The sequence below is a fragment of the Podarcis vaucheri genome (assembly GCF_965113315.1).
Source record: "Podarcis vaucheri genome assembly, chromosome: 6".
Lineage (NCBI taxonomy): Eukaryota > Metazoa > Chordata > Lepidosauria > Squamata > Lacertidae > Podarcis > Podarcis vaucheri.
This window is the reverse complement of record NC_138764.1, coordinates 55924198-55939787: the sequence shown is the minus strand read 5'-3', so window position 1 is coordinate 55939787 and position 15590 is coordinate 55924198. Positions and strand designations below refer to the sequence as shown.

At 42.8% G+C, this 15590-nt stretch overlaps 1 protein-coding gene and 1 long non-coding RNA gene across 7 annotated transcripts in view; both read right to left on the bottom strand.

Annotated features, from left to right (window-relative positions):
• ERI3 (ERI1 exoribonuclease family member 3) overlaps positions 1–15590 on the bottom strand; it is a 208430-nt gene that overhangs the window by 78826 nt on the left and 114014 nt on the right. The window lies entirely within an intron of this gene.
• Positions 1–15590, bottom strand: part of LOC309535654 — a 31723-nt gene that overhangs the window by 14045 nt on the left and 2088 nt on the right. The gene's annotated exons all lie outside the window — the stretch shown is intronic.

The following is a 15590-nucleotide window of genomic DNA, read 5'->3' as shown; positions in this document are numbered from 1 at the left end:
GGGGGGACGATGACGACAAGATGGCCCCTAGTTCCCCCCAGCTGTAGAGCGGCCAAGGGCACGCACAGTCAGTATGGGATGCCACGCATGCCCCTCAGCATCCCGCCCCAGGTGCCAGAGAGGGTTCCTCCGCCACTGAATACAGCCACACCAGAAAGAAATGGAATCATCGGCAGCATCTATTTCATATGAAAGGCTGGGAAAGGGTACTATATAGAAAATGACAACTCACCGCAGGTTGACTTGGTCACCCCTCAATATCCCCCTGTAGCATTCCTAGTATCAAGTACTTAAAAATTACGAGTCATTCCTTCAACCCACTAACCATGCATAAAGAGGCTAATGGATTAATTAAGATTCTAAAATGCTTAAAAAGTCTTTATCTCTCTCCTGAGTTCTGGAGGTATGTTTTAAAACTTTTCTTCATAGGGGGAGGTAGGGGATTGACTCCAGGGCTAAGACTTACCCATTTTTGAAAAAGACCAACAACAATATGCTGTTTGGGATTTAACCAAAATAATGTTCAGCATTGCCTTTCATCTGTTTTAAAAATAAAAATAAAAAGTGCCTACCTGGAAAATGCCAATTTTAATGTATATGTCATTAATTCAATTACCATATGTGCTATTAAAGTAAACAATTGCAGTATCTCAGAACAGCATATACTTTTAACAGCCTACAATTAAAGTGCTACATTAAAATATTAAGAACCCTGTCGGCCTGAGGGTGTAAATAGGCTCCATGGAATATTCTAAAAGTGCATTAGCCTGAGTTACGAATTCCATTCACAAGACACCCTGTCAAGTAATTTAGGCACTACCATGACGATACATCGGATCAAAACACACTCCAAAGAGAATTCTCTCTAGGTCTATGGGTTCTCAACAGTTCATTGAATTAGAATCATTCCTTATTAAGAGTTAGCCGACAATCTGGACTAATGCACTGAGTCTAAGAACTGGTTCAGGGAACTATAAAATATGTGAGTCTGGTTAGCGATCTAGAACACTGGTTACATTGCAATTTAATTGTTATTTGCAGAATCTAGCTTTCTACAACAAAATACAGTGGTACCTCAGGGTTACAGATGCTTCAGGTTACAGACGCTTCAGGTTACAGACTCCACTAACCCAGAAATAGTACCTCGGGTTAAGAACTTTGCTTCAGGATGAGAACAGAAATTGTGTGGCGGCGGCGCAGCGGGAGCGGCAGGCCCCATTACCTAAAGTGGTACCTCAGGTTAAGAACAGTTTCAGGGTAAGAACAGACCTCCAGAACGAATTAAGTTCTTAACCCGACGTACCACTGTATTGTGCTTTTGTCTACATCAGAACAACACCTGCTTTCTTCTTCATCATCATAATCATTGTAAACACAAATTTAAAATCATTTATAACTGCAGAGAAACATGTTATAACACATCACCACTTTTTGTGTTCTTAAAGCACAACAGAATCTGGACACACTTGCCTGTCCCTCCCTATTAATCCATGTGGCTACATGCATTTTCTTCTATTTTCTTTTATACCCTCCCCCTCCCCTGCACAAGATCTCTAGTTGCCAAAGAATTTCAAATAATGGAAAAAACCTGTAATCTGAAAAAGAAAAATTGGTGTCAGCTTTCTTGGCCTGGGTAGGATACCTTCTGGCCAATGTGCTTCTGTGGGTATATGTTTGGAGACATACATGTCAAATTCTCTCTTCACATCATCATCTTCTTTAACCGGGCACTGAATAGATGGCAACTGTGCACTTTCAGAGTGTACATCAGCCAAAAAACTGGAACTATAGGGAGAAAGGTTCAGTATAGCCCAAATCCTGATGCGCTAGGTTACTACAGGCAGGGAGGTTTTTACATGGGAAAGCATTAAAAAGTGTTCCCCTATCTGTAGCCTGGTGGAATTCCAGACTCTACTATCTCGTTCTGTGTAAAGTGTAGAATTGTTTTAAACTGAGCATGTACTCTGGCACAGGACCAAATGCCACTAAAATACCACCAGTAGTGCAGGGCTACCAATTCAACACCAAAGTTTTAACTATGATTTAGCAAGGCAAATGAATATCAGTAGACGTATCACCTAAAACAGCACCTCATTCTGGCTGCAATTCACCTTGGTTCAAAAGAAGAATCTAATGCTTGTGTTGTTAAGACTGCAATATTATGTGCTAGCCTTTGATTTTGGTACTTCAGCATCCATGCCTCAGCTACTGTTGTGCACCCAAGGGATGATCAGAAGGCACATAAGGCCACCAATGTGGGGAAGCTAAGGAAACCTTGCCTGCATAGCTGACCATTTGGAAACCATGTTAGTTTCCTTGAGTTTCTTGATGAAAAATAGGCAGGTTATAATTGTGGGGGGGGGGAAATACCCTGGGCTAGCCCTAAGTACAGCAAGTTGTACCTCATTTACATATGCACACATATTTAATATTCAATATGTTTGTGTTATAAAGTTTTATAGTTAGTAGAAAAATCCAGGAACCTGGAATCTGTAGTATGTCCAGGATTATAAACTAAACGTAATTCCTAACATTGAGCACAAATTATAATTAACAGAGAGGTGACGGGGCACAATGGCACATGCGCGAGCACACACACCGCATAATATAGACTAAGAAAGATTATTTGATACTAGTGGGTGCTGCTTGATATAAAAAACGCATGAAAGAAACAAAGGACAGAGACCTGAGAAACCAAGCCCATGCTGTCAACAGTCACTAAACAAGAATGCTTCCATGCCAATTGCTTTCATTCCACTGTTGCTGCAGTCATAGTCTGTAAAATAGAATAAACTCAAGTTCATGAAAGCTTACACCACAATCCATTAGTCTTAAAGGTGTCACAAGCCTCTTAAGCCACTTTTGCATGTATTTAAGTCAAACTATGGCTTAACTGTCACCACACTACTTTGGGTTAACGCTATGTCCAAGACTGGGTTCATGGTATGTCTTGCTCCAAATAAACAATGAGCTGTAGCCAAGGTTTGTTCCTGGCTTACGGTACGCAGTTCATTTGGAATGAGACAAACCACAACCTGGGGTTCAAGCGCAATGCTAAGCCAAACCATGGCTTAGCTCTTAGGAGCAGCAGAGGAGTGAGGCAGGTACAATTTTCTCACTGTGGAGCAGCAGCACTGTAATTCCCTTACGTTTTCCAGGCCTGCCTCTGGTTTTGTTTCTCAAGAAGGAAACTGGTCAGCCGGAGATTGATCTCTTTCATTACATTCATGAAGGGAAGTCTGGTCCCCAAAATCTGTTACTCCTTAAAGGTGCCACAATATTCTTTGTCCCCTTCACAGTTTAAACCTGATACTTCCCTTCCCTCAGCATGCACACATTTTCACTTAATCTGTGTTAAGACGGGGGTCACCATTTAAAACACTGAGCTCTCAAGCCAAGTTCTATTTTATACCACACATGCAGAGGCAAATACGTACACACACACACTTTCTAATTTCCATGCAAGAGGGAAGCAGGTGCCCACATTCCCGTAAGCACTCCCATCTCTCATTTCCCCCCCCTGCCTCCGCCACCCTCCTTGGATCCTGCCCCATTAGTTTAGTGCCCAGCCATCTGCGACGTCTCCTGTAATGCTCTCCCCCCTGTGTATCAGGGAGCTTTTCCATTAGCGCCTTTAATATTCTGACACCTTAGCACAGGCTGCTATTACATTCAAACACGGATCGCCCTGTGAAATTACATTGCCAGGCTTGCTAAAATGGAATTGGGTATAATCAGGCTGCTCCATGCGCTGTCAGTCCCATCACAAATACAACGCAAAGCAGGCTTATGGATGGGCTTAGCAGCTGCTACAAGTGTATTTTTTTAATAGATGAAGTATCCCTTATTTAAAAGCATTTCCTTAAGAAGAAGGGGGAACGCACACATACACACGGTGGAAAGACAAATCAAAAGCTGCGTCACTGTGTTACCAATACCTCAGGTCTCTTAAAAAACTGTTATTTACTACGGGGCTATCTGTTTATCTATAACTATATCACATACACAGCGAGGAGGAGGGAGAGATAAAGGTAGTTAAACAGACAGCCAGTGAGATATGTGCCACCAGGAATTAATAGCTAAATAAAAAGCCCCATTATTTACTCCAAGGAGGAGGGAGTCTGGGGCGATCTCACAGGTGTCTTGCTCAGATGCTAACATACAATGTGGTGTTTCTTTACAAGAATCTGGTTTGTAAAGACCAGTGCATACTGCCTGCTAATAGTACTACTGCACATTTGCATGTGTCATCAGGGCACACATAAGTAGATTTACCAAAAACATCCCAGAATTGTTTATTCATGAAAAGGCATTCCATGTAGTTCAGGAAGAAGCTTAGAGAAGGATAGCACTGTATCTTTGGGGTTATGGGAAGAATAAAGGATATTCAGATTGTGGGTGGCTAGGCAGAATATCAGCCTTAAGTACTGGATACAAGAGCCCAAGGTAGAGAATAACTTCCTGCAAATTCAACAGGTAAACTTCCACCATCAACCAAAATGGTCAAAGGCCTGGAAACAATGCCTTATGAGGAACGGCTAAGGGAGCTGGGCATGTTTAGCCTGGAGAAGAGGAGGTTAAGGGGTGATATGATAGCCATGTTCAAATATATAAAAGGATGTCACATAGAGGAGGGAGAAAGGTTGTTTTCTGCTGCTCCGGAGAAGCGGACACGGAGCAATGGATCCAAACTACAAGAAAGAAGATTCCACCTAAACATTAGGAAGAACTTCCTGACAGTAAGAGCTGTTCGACAGTGGAATTTGCTGCCAAGGAGTGTGGTGGAGTCTCCTACTTTGGAGGTCTTTAAGCAGAGGCTTGACAACCATATGTCAGGAGTGCTCTGATGGTGTTTCCTGCTTGGCAGGGGGTTGGACTCGATGGCCCTTGTGGTCTCTTCCAACTCTATGATTCTATGATTCTATGATTCTATGACCATCGTAAAAACAATTAACCGGGAAATCACTAGTGCCTCAAGCAATTTGGTGATCATTTGTCCATGACTGCTAGTTAAATGTTAAAATTCATAGAATAATAGTTCTCTCATTGTCAAGGACATTAAAATTAAACTAAAGCTATGGAAGACCAATGAGACCCAGCACAAATACATCATAGTGAATCCAAACAAGAGTCCATCGCCTAATGCAGGGACACAGCCAATTGATGGTCATAGGCATGATATTGACAGGCTCCTCCAACCCATTACCATACTGGTTCTTGACTGCTCTACTAGGCCTGGAGTGCGAAAGAGGGAAATCCAAAGGGAAAAGCGGCTTTGATGCTTCTTCCATCATATGTGGTCACTACTCCAAGAGCCCTATTAATAGCAAGGCTCACAGGAAAGGGAAGAATAGAGGCACCTCTGCCTGTATGGAAGCTAGAATAGGAATCAAAGTTCCTTTGCTCTTGGATCATCTCTCCACTGTACACTAAATCTAGCAATTCTGTTACAGAAGTGGGAAAGGCTGGTTCTCCAAACAACTTTGTTGTGGAGGGTTCAGCCCCCAGAAGTTGGCCAGCCCAGTTTCAGATTCTAAGGTTGAAGGTATTCCTGGGACCATCTTTTCTAACTGGTATGCCTAAGATACCACAGTTACAGAACACTAAGTCCCACTGTATACATTGCTCTCTCTCCACACAAGTAAAGGGATGTTCCCAAGGTATTACCGTACTTGAAGGCACATGGGGCCACCACCTTGATGAAGCTAAGTCAGTCTGTGTCTTGCACCTGGACAGAAGATCACCTGGGAACCACATGTATCCTTTTTTGGGTTCCATGATGGAAGAAAGGTGGGATATAAACTTAAGAAAATAAGTAAATGCACCAACAATCAGGTCAAAAAATATTTCTTTCTTATCCACAATAGGAATAGGAAATTTGTGCCTCCCCCATAGGCTACTATACTACAACTCTTAAGTAGGTAAAGGTAAAGGTACCCCTGCCCGAACGGGCCAGTCTTGACAGACTCTGGGGTTTGTGCGCCCATCTCACATCTAGAGGCCGGGGGCCAGCGCTGTCCGGAGACACTTCCGGGTCACGTGGCCAGCGTGACAACGCTGCTCTGGCGAGCCAGAGCCGCACACGGAACGCCGTTTACCTTCCCGCTGGTAAGCGGTACCTATTTATCTACTCGCCCCCGGGGGTGCTTTCGAACTGCTAGGTTGGCAGGCGCTGGGACCGAGCAGCGGGAGCGCACCCCGCCGCGGGGATTCGAACCGCCGACCTTTCGATCGGCAAGCCCTAGGCGCTGAGGCTTTAGCCCACAGCGCCACCCGCGTCCCCTACTACAACTCTTACCATTCCTGAATTGGCTCTGCTAGATAGAGATGACAGGAGTTTGAATCAAACTACATCTGGAGGGCCGTAAGTTCCCCATCCCTGGTCTACAAGCATGTGATTTACATATTGGGAAGTCAGAAATGTAAGACTGCCATTTATACATTATATAGCATATGCTCTGGTAGAAAAAGATAACATCTGAGGCTACCTAAGTCTCTGTTTGAACACACCAAGGGACATCAGCTGCATTACTCCCATTGCACACTGTTACCTTCAGGGCATTTTTCATATTGATCAGCCTCACCCAACCCACAAATATCCATTAGATTATTAATTAGATGTAGCACCCATGCTAAAGAGTCAGGAACTGAAATCCCAAATTTAAAGCGAACAAATAAATCCTCAAATGGCTCTTCAGGCAACCCTGAAAAATGAGAAGGCAGTGCAACAGGATTGAGCATCAAACAAAAAATGGTAGAAATGATCACAAAGACTGTGATTATTAGTAACAGAGACAAAACATGCTGAGAGGCAGCACAATTGCTATGCCAGGAAGTCATGCCTCACCAATCTATTACAGTGCATTGAGGATGGCAACAAATAGGTGATCCAGATAATAATGTGGCGCTTTCAAAAAGCTTTTGTCACATTTTTCCACCCAAGAAAAGGATGTTAGGTAATCGTGGATTAGAAACAAATTACTTTTCCTGTATCAGCCACAGGTTAACAACTAGGAAGGGAAGAAACATATGGTGAGTTTTATTTATGATTTATTGATTGCTTTTGTATCTCACCTTTTTCTCCAAGGAGCTCAAGGTGGCACACATGGTTCTCCTCCTCCTCCTCATGTAAACCCCACAACAACCCCATGAAGTATGTTAGGCTGATAAGCAATGAATGGCCTAAAATCACCCAGTGAGCATCATGGTTGAGTTCATGGTTCAAGCCCTGATCTCCCAGATTCTAGTTCAACACTCTAACGACTACACAACAATGGTTCAGTGGCCCCACTGTGGTACCCTCCAGGTGTTTTTGTACTATCACTCCCATAACCCATGACCATTAGCCATACTGGAACTGAAAGGAGCTGGAATCTAACATCATTGGGAGAGTACCACACTGCTGATCCCTGCAGTGGAGTCCTCCCAGTGAACTAGTGGGACTACTTTCAACAGAAAAACACCACATTGGCTAAGATTTGAGGCCAATGCAAAATTATTCAGAGAGAGGGCAAAATCAATGATTAACAGTTTACAGTAGAATCATGAAAAACTGGGTAATAGGTTTTTGTGTGTGTGTGTTTTATAGACTGGTCACAAACAAGTGTCACTCATTACAACAAGCCATTAGCACAAATATGACAATTAATACGTGGTCACTTTGAGCATGAGGCTTGTGCTCTTTTGGGGTCAGGAGTCCATTGCATCCTGCTGTCTGCACCAACAAAACAGAATGAAATAGGCATCTAGGTACCAGGAGGACCCATTGAAGTAGCCTTGCAAGATATCAAGAGATTGGTCCTGAGAGCTTGGGTTGTTTTTCTCTGCAGGCCAGAGACTAAATCAGACATGTGGCCTGTCAAAATTAGCTGGAAATTCTGGAATATTCATTAAGAGCCTTTCAGAGCTAGCAGCAACATATTCATGAAAGAAGGAAAGGGCAGAAAATAGAGGGAGGGGAAACAAGGGCAAAGAACCAAGTTCAATATGGATAATCAGAGCAGTGTTTCATGTCATTTCCTATCTAGTTTCCAGAGCACCTGAACTGATGTCACATGAAACAGATAGAAACTGAAGTAGCCTGAAGAGCACACGCAACCTGTGCCGGTGACATTTACACTGGGCTACCTTGCTATGTGCTTTTCTGCAATTGTTGATTCAAGCCAAAATTTGGATACGTGTCCATGAGCAGTACTACATGAGGAAGCTAGAGATTGAATCAGAGCTGGAGCAAAAGATGAGCAAGGATGATGATGATGATGATGATGATGATGATGATAATAATAATAATAATAATAATAATAATAATAATAATAATTAATAATACCCTGCCCTCCCCAGCCAAGACTGGGCTCAGGGAGGCTAACACCAAATAAAAAAACAATTGATTGAAATACAGCTTAAAAACAAGATTAAAATACAACATTAAAACATTAAAATACAGCCTCATTTCAGTGGAAACTCAATCAAAAACTCTTTTAGAGATGAAAACGTCAAGTCTTCACCAAGGCTAACTATCCAGACTGGTCCTACATGGGCCAGAAAAAAGCCAGGGAAGTCCAACACAGAAGGAGAAAGGAAAAAAGAAAGAAGAAAGAAGAAAGAAGAAAGAGGGGGATGGAATCAAATTGATTCCAAGCCAAAGGCCAGGTGGAACAACTCTGTCTTACAGGCCTGCGGAAAGAAATCAGATCCTGCAGGGTCCTGGTCTCATGAGACAGAGCGTTCCACCAGGCCAGTATTGAAAAGGCCCTGGCTCTGGTTGAGGCTAATCTGACTTCCTTAGGGCCCGGACCTCTAGGGTGTTGCTATTTATGGACCTCTTGTGGTCCATAAGGTCCTCTGTGGGGCATATCAGGAGAGGCAGTCTTATAGGTACAATGGTCCTAGGCCGTGAAGGGCTTTAAAGGTCAAAACCAGCACCTTAAATCTGACCCTGTACTCCACCGGGAGCCAGTGCAGCTAGAAAAGCACTGGGTGAATATGCTCCCATGGCAGAGACCCTGTGAGGAGCCTCGCTGCAGCATTCTGCACCCGCTGGAGTTTCTGGGACAGCTTCAAGGGCAGCCCCGCGTAGAGTGAATTACAGTAGTCAAGCCTGGATGTGACTGTCACATGGATCACTGTGGCCAGGTCAGGGCGGGAAAGGTAAGGGACCAACTGCTTGATGCGGTGAAGGTGGAAAAATGTCGCCTTGGCTGTTGCTGTAACCTGCGCCCCCAGGTTAACCCAGCAAAGGTCCAGAGAAGACCACGAGGCTTACATTCTCACTACCAATTCCTCCTTTAACTGGTCACCTTCTGGGTTATGATTCATAGTCGAGTCTTCTTCCTTCTCCCACATACAATCTTGTACTCAAATGAGTTCACTGGTGATAAAGCCTTCAGGAAGCCAGACACACATATACCAACTCTAGGATTCCTATTGGGTTCATGCCACCTTTATTTTTAAGGGCTGGGTGACAAGGGGGAAGAATCAGGATCAAGGCTAGACTGGGCTGTGGTCTGACAAAACATCCATGAGCTGAGGCACTTTCAGCTGCTTTGGGACTTTTGTGGGTTCCTCCAGAGCCTCAGTTGTATTGGGGTTCTCCGCAGGGTCCTATACCTCTTCCTCAGAGGAGGTCTTTCTGAGATCTGGGTGGAGTGGGATCCTGACAATAGGTGAGGTCAAGAGATGATAACATGCTGCAAGCATGGAGCAAGAAACTTACAATGCACAGAGGAAATTGAAATGCTGCTAATTAAGGAAGCAGAATATCAACTTGAGAGACTTCATATTTTTTCTAGTCTGGTATGGATACCAAAGGCCAAGAGACACACACCTTTGCCAGTTAAGAAAAGCAGCTATTTAAACACAGAGAGAGAGAGAGTAGGAGAGGGAGAGGGAGAGAGAAAGAAGGGGTGTGTGGATCCTTTCACCATAGCAAGTCCAGGAGAGAGTCTAGGATAACCTGACAGGGAACAGGCACATCAATCAGGCAAAAGCAAGGTAGAGTAAGACTAAGGAACACAAAAGAGCTAGCAAGAAGGTTCAAGGGATGGCAAGGAAGCTCTAAGCAGGAAGGTTGACCAGCAGCCTCTACCTTTTTCCTTTTAGTTGGTGTTGGCCTCTGGTAAATGTTTCCAAGATCTGAGCAGCAGGAAGCTATTTCCAAGAATTTGGGGATTCAATATTTGATGCGAGTATAGAACATCCAGTAAAAAGCGAACTTCAAACAATGAGACATAAGAATATAAAACTGAATCAAGACAGAATCAAAGGTGTCGTACAACACTAAGCAGGACCAGGAAAACAATTAGAGAGTGGCATGTGACAATGACAAAAGGTGCTAAAAATAAGGAGCCACTGTTGGCTCATTATGTGCTTGCAGAGACAATGTAGCATGAAAGACTGAGAAACTAGCTTAAAGATGCAACAGTATGTAAGGATTCAGAGCACTTGCAGAGCCTCCAATTCACAAGTGTGAACAGAGAGAGCAAAGGTGCATTAGCGGAAGGCATTAAGAGGAAACAGGAGTGAGAGGAGACCAATGGCATGGCCTTGTCATGCCAAGTTCCAAACAGAATCCAGCACAGCTGGTAACAAGCTACGGACGTCTTCCCTGCAGCCTAGGGAAGCGGGCAAATGGGCCTGCGGCCAATCTGCTCCCTGTAACTAGAGCGAGCCAGTGTCTGTGTGTGTGCATTCATGTTCCGCTTGAGCTGAAGCTCGGTGTTAAATTCAATGCCTTGAGTATTGATTTCCTCGCACATGCAGAACTTTGTTAAAGGGTTTGTTGTGAACTGAGATCAAAGGGAGGTTAACTCACTTCTCATAAGTGATAAAACAGACCTCAAGAAAAATTCTGCCACCCGGTCAATCCTCAGAGGACAGCAAGCAAGAGCTGTTAGTTACTCTTGTGTTGCCATTGTAAGGCTGCAAGCCATGAAGCTTCTGAATAAAGCTGGGATAAAAAAGAGCCCAACTCCTCACAGTGCCCTATATATCATCGTGTGGAAATTCCAAAACCACCCTCACCATTTCATCTCTAATGTCTCATTCCCAAAGTGAAAGGAAAGGAGTTCATCAACTTATATCTAGGAGCTAGCAAAGGAGATGCTTCTGTCCTTGTCAGTGGTGGCTTCTTAATGAAGGGTGTCTCTAATCATTGGAAATTTATATTAAGACCGGAATACATGTCTTGTATAGCCCCTAGTACTGGCCAAAGTCAACATCATATTACTAGAATAAATGCATCAGTCCAACCGATTAAGTCTGCTTGGCTTTAGTTTCCTTCTTAAATATCTTTAGACAAATGAACCACATTCTATTTCTATAATTTATATAATATCATTAGTGTACACAGCACTTTTATAGTGTTGCCTAATCTAAAACGTCAGTTGCCAACACCTTTGCATTATATAGGGCAGCTTGGATCTTTTAAACAATCCAAAGCAGGTTTTCAACTCTCTCTATCACAGCTCTGCTAAAGAAGCAGCCTTGCTGGGGTAGCAAAAATACATAATCTGATAGAACAGCACTCCAGCAGAGGAGATGGGGAGAACAAGCCTCGTAAGTAATAAAAAGGGGGGAAATAATAATGTAGGGAGATGAGCAAAGTGGAGTGAGGAACCTTGCTGGACTTTTGTCTCTTTTATTTTTCAGCTAGACAAGCACCCTCACGCAATAGTCACACGGTATGGAAGAAGAACCAGGTTCACCAAATGGCATGGCAGAACTGACCTATTGGCATGGATACTGGTGGCTGCCAGAATGTCAACTGCCTCAAAATGGAAAACCTTAAGGTACTTGCAACTCTTGCTGTGGTATAAAAATATGTGGATTTTAGCACTAGCTGAAAAAAGAATGCATGAATTAAGTGTCGCTAAAGGCTAAAGGCTAAAGTGTCGCTAAAAAATTCTATGCTGTTTAGTGGGGTTTTATCATATGTTTGTGTGTGTGTGTGTGTGTGTGTGTGTGTGTATGAGAATGACAAATACAGACGTACAGGACTCCCTCCCAACAGTACAACATGAAATCTGGCTTTCCTAATGGTCTTAAGTATTCCAGATATAGTGTGCTGGTTTTTTGAATTTGTACTTCTGTTATTTTTATTCCATTTCTTTGTTTGACTTACTTCAAGAAAAAATATTTTAAAAACCAATCAAATCTTAAGAAATATTCAATAGGTGCTGGGAACACTTGTATGATCACATTTGATACAGGAATTGCAATAGAAAGATTTGCTTTAGTTTAAGAGTAGTGGGAGCCTTATTTTCCTGTGTACAAAAATGAAATTCTAATACTGAAAACAGTGAGGGAAGTCTGGATCCCACACTACAAATAGGTAACAATTGCATCTTTATTGCACACAATATGTATGTGCACTCAAACCTGAGCCCTGCAGGTTTAAAATCTCAATTGCCCCACCTTGTGTTACCATCTAGCTTCTGCCTGGATACTTTATCTGAATCAAATGCCGGCAGTGTTTATAGAGCAATTGCTGTGTGTTCTCCACTTGCACAGTGATGAAGATTTCACTTAAACTCTCAACATCTGCACATTTCAACTAAATTAGGCCATTCGCTATAAAAGAGCACAATGACAGTAATGGAATAATAACAGCATTAATAAAACACAACAATCCTTGGATGAGGAGCAGATGCATTCACAAGCTTCAGAGACAGAGAGAGGGAGGGAGAAAATGAGGCTGTTTAGAAAGTCATACAATGCACATTCAGGTCTGGGGGGGGGGGGGTGACCAACAACGAAGACAGGGTCAGGAGAAAATTGTATTTTAACCTTACGAGAAAGTCTTCCTGACTCCAGAAAGTTCTATTCTCACCAGAGGAAAAGGTTTCATTGGAAAAACATAAGTTTGTAATGGGCATCCAAGGAGCACGAACACACACACACACACACACACACACACGCAGAGAGAGAGAGAGAGAGAGAGAGAGAGAGAGAGAGAAAGAGAGAGAGAGAAAGAGAGAGAGATGGGGGACCTGCAGCCCTGGAATCACATGCAGCCCTTAGCCTAACTTTAAAAGCCCTTTTCAAGCAATCAGTTTGAACCTCTGGCAAGAGCAGCTGACAGACAAGGAACACAAGCAGCAAGGAGAGAGACAAAGGGTGGCAGGAAGTGAATGTTAAGGGGTGCCCCTGCCTGCAATCACTACTAGTTTCTGGCTTCATACCACCATGTGGCTCTTGAAATATCACCTGTGAGGCCATGTGGCCACCAATAGCAAAAAAAACACAAAAAAACACCCCCATTGTCCTCTCCTTATCTACATTAAAGTACGTACTCCAAATTCTACTGTTGGGAAGCCTTGTGGGCCAAACAAAATATGGAAAAGGGCAATTTGCAATAATCTACAGGCGGTAATAAAGTTCACTAGCTGGCAAGAGTTCTTGAACTGCACTAGGCATATGAGTAAATGCTAAAAAGGTTTATTTAGGGGGGAAATAGAATACAAAATGAGGTGCACATCACACAATAACTGCATGGAAACTGAGTTCGAATACCAACTCAGAGATAGAAAACATTATGTCAAGACAAAATTCTGAGTTAGCAGAGCTAAAATAGAGTGAGTAATCAATTGGCAGGTAAATATTTCCACCATCAGAGAGAGCAAAGCAAGTCTTCTATTCATAGCAATGGATTAGGAAAATTCAAAATAAATATCCTCCAAAATGCTGTTTCCCAAGATATAGATTCATACCTTTTATCATAGGCGAAAGCCCAGTTTCAGTTGTATCTAATGACCAGTGAGTCAGATGAGACCCAAACTGGAAAAGGTGACTCACATATTAAAACCCGATTTTCAATGTGGATGATGATGGTGATGTGGGTGTGTGGGTTGGGACTGGCAAGTAGGTAGGAGGCCAGGTACAGTAGCTTCTTCAAAGCTCCCAGATGCTTCACTTGAATCATAGCCTCAATCTGCCACCTCCTCCTTACCAATGCTAATCAATATCCCACAATTTGAATGTCTCCTCCTTCTTTGTTCCACTATGCCATATTTTGCAATTAGGTTGCAATATCTGACCTGTTGGTTTTTTCCGTGGAATGTTCCCCAAAACGACAGACAAGCCTAATTTGCCCAGTTCATTCAGTTAATTTGCTAAATTTGGGTTTGGCATTCCAATGAATGAAGGTCTGTACCCAGTTTCCAGCAGCTTCAACAAGTTACACAACGTTGCGTTCTGATCTCTATATTTGAAGTGGTCTCACACGTTCACTTCGCCAACTACTACTTGGCAAAGAAAGTGATTAAGGTTGTGATTTGCAGTTTATTTAAAGGAGTGGACACATGGAGGTTCAGTTATTTTAAATACCCACAGCTACCACTCTTCTCAGAAGTGAAAGGCTGAAACGTGCTTACTTTTATTCCCTTTTCTTTTATCAATGTGCTCCTTTAACTTTTATGTTCTGAATCATTCTGAAATTGCCTTTGGGTTGAACAATAACATGAAGGACATTTTGCCAGCTTCTTTGTGAATTATGAGCATGCCAAAAAACATCCCTCCAATTTGTGAACAGAGGAAATAATTGTCTCCCCCTTATCTGCCCCATCCTCTCACATAAAAACGCAGCAAAAATAAAACACGTAGAATTCTAACATTCAACATGAAGCTGTAATCATTAAACAAACATTGAAATACATAATTCAGCCCAGCCAGAAAATGCACCTATCATTCATGCAGGGGTATCATAGTCCTGTTTTTTTCTGCCAAGTTATCTAGTCTGGCTCAGTATTTCTGCCAATATTACCTGTGGCAGTTAGCATTGCTCTAAGGGCAATTTTTGCAAGGGTGGGGGAGACAATATTTCACCTGTTTAGTTGCAGCTCACCTAAATGCACAAGCGGAGCGCACTATCTCTACTCATAATTTCTTAACAGAGCTAAGAGAAATGGGGGAAATGAAAGAGACCAAAGAACCAGTTGCCCAGGACACAAACAAGGTTGCAAAAATCTTTGTTGACACTACAATTTCTTCTTCCTCTGCTGATTTTTAGCCATCTCTGCTTCTCCCCTGAGGTGCCTCAGGTGATTGAATGAAATACAACCCTCAGCTCCAATAAGCGTATTTCAATTACATCTGTCAACACATAACGACGTAATGATATATCATGTGATATTAAATCCATGGTAATCATATCAGTGATTTTTTTATAGTGTGCTAATCATGTTATTACATCTCAATAATTAACAACAAAAGATCTGGAAATCTCCGTTACTGTGCTCATTATGTCCTATGCTGCATACGAAAAGCCCATAGGATGCCAGGAGGGCAGGGACTGGACATCTTAGGCTCACGAGGCAACTGTCAGGCACTGAATGGGAAGAGCAAGAACACACTAAGTATGAGGTGATGGTGATTATTTTTCCCTCTTGTGTCTTCTAGAATGAAGACAGACAAGTCAATGATGAGGGAGAAACGAGATGAGCAGCAATGCTACCACTGTGTGTTTCAGACTGAAATTATCGTTAGTGGCTATCACGATTAAATCTTAGGTTTAGGTAAGGAAGAAGCACAGCAGATAGTGACCCTCTGTGTCCCCAACCAGTACAGATCTGCTCAGCAGCCAGTATTCTCCTCCC